Source organism: Engraulis encrasicolus, chromosome 3 (genome assembly GCF_034702125.1).
Source record: "Engraulis encrasicolus isolate BLACKSEA-1 chromosome 3, IST_EnEncr_1.0, whole genome shotgun sequence".
In the NCBI taxonomy this organism is placed as follows: domain Eukaryota; kingdom Metazoa; phylum Chordata; class Actinopteri; order Clupeiformes; family Engraulidae; genus Engraulis; species Engraulis encrasicolus.
In genome coordinates, this window is record NC_085859.1 from 44,615,721 (window position 1) to 44,616,992 (window position 1,272).

Consider the following 1,272-nt stretch of genomic DNA (forward strand, 5'->3'; position numbering starts at 1 on the left):
CACACACACACACACACGCATATGAGGGAGGGCGCTAATCTCATTAGCTATGCCGCTAATCCAGTCTGTGAGGTAATGCTAAAGTGTGGCGGCACTCAAAAACAAAACAGAACCAAACCACAGAGCAGCATGCCGTAACACCACACAGCAGAGGGAGCTGGACACATCCACATCCACACACATCACATCGATACACATCGACACTCAAAAACAAAACAGAACCAAACCAGACTAGAGCAGTGATGTTCAAACTGTGGTACGCATATCTCTGGTGGTACTTGAGACATCTCTGGTGGTACTTGGAAGAATTAATTTTTTTGGTGCATTGATTTGAAGGCTGATCAAGTTGTTGCAGTCGAAAATGTCTCTTTGGTCTCACATTTTGTAATATTGAACTGTATGAATCTGAAAACATATTACAGAATAATACTAGGCATGCAAGAAATTTAAAAACAAACTTGCACTGAATGTGACTGTAGCTGTGAACCTCTCCTGTATTGACTGGAAAAAGTGAATATGGAAGGCCTTCGTTGCGATATTCTAATGTTTGTTGTCAAGGTGGTACTCTGAGAGCTCAATATTTTCTCGGGTGGTACTTCACACCAAAAGTTTGAGAACCACAGGACTAGAGCATACCGTAACACCACACAAGAGACACACAGGAGCTGGACACATTCACATCCACATCCACACACATCTTAGCTCAAAAACAAAACAGAACCAAACCACAGAGCAGCATACCCTAACACCACGCAGTAGAGGGAGTTGAACACATTCACATCCACATCGATACACATTGCACTCAAAAACAAAACGCAACCAAAACATAGAGCATAACACCACACAGCAGACACACAGGAGCTGGACACATTCATATCCACATCCATAGCCTACACATTAACACTCAAAAACAAAGTGGAACCAAAACACAGAGCACACAGAGCATACCGTAACACCACACAGCAGTTGGAGCTGGACACATTCACATCCACATCCACACACATGGACTCTCAATAACAAAACAGAACCAAAACATAGAGCATACTGTAACACCACACAGCAGACCCACAGGAGCTGGACACATTCACATCCACATCCACACTAGCCTCGCGCGCCACTGTACTTACTTGCGCAAAGAGATTGAATACAAAATGAAATGGTAGTAATATGGGATGGTCAGGACCAGGCTACATCTACACACATCGACACTCAAAACATAGAGCAGCATGCCGTAACACCACACAGCAGTTGGAGCTGGGCACATTCACATCC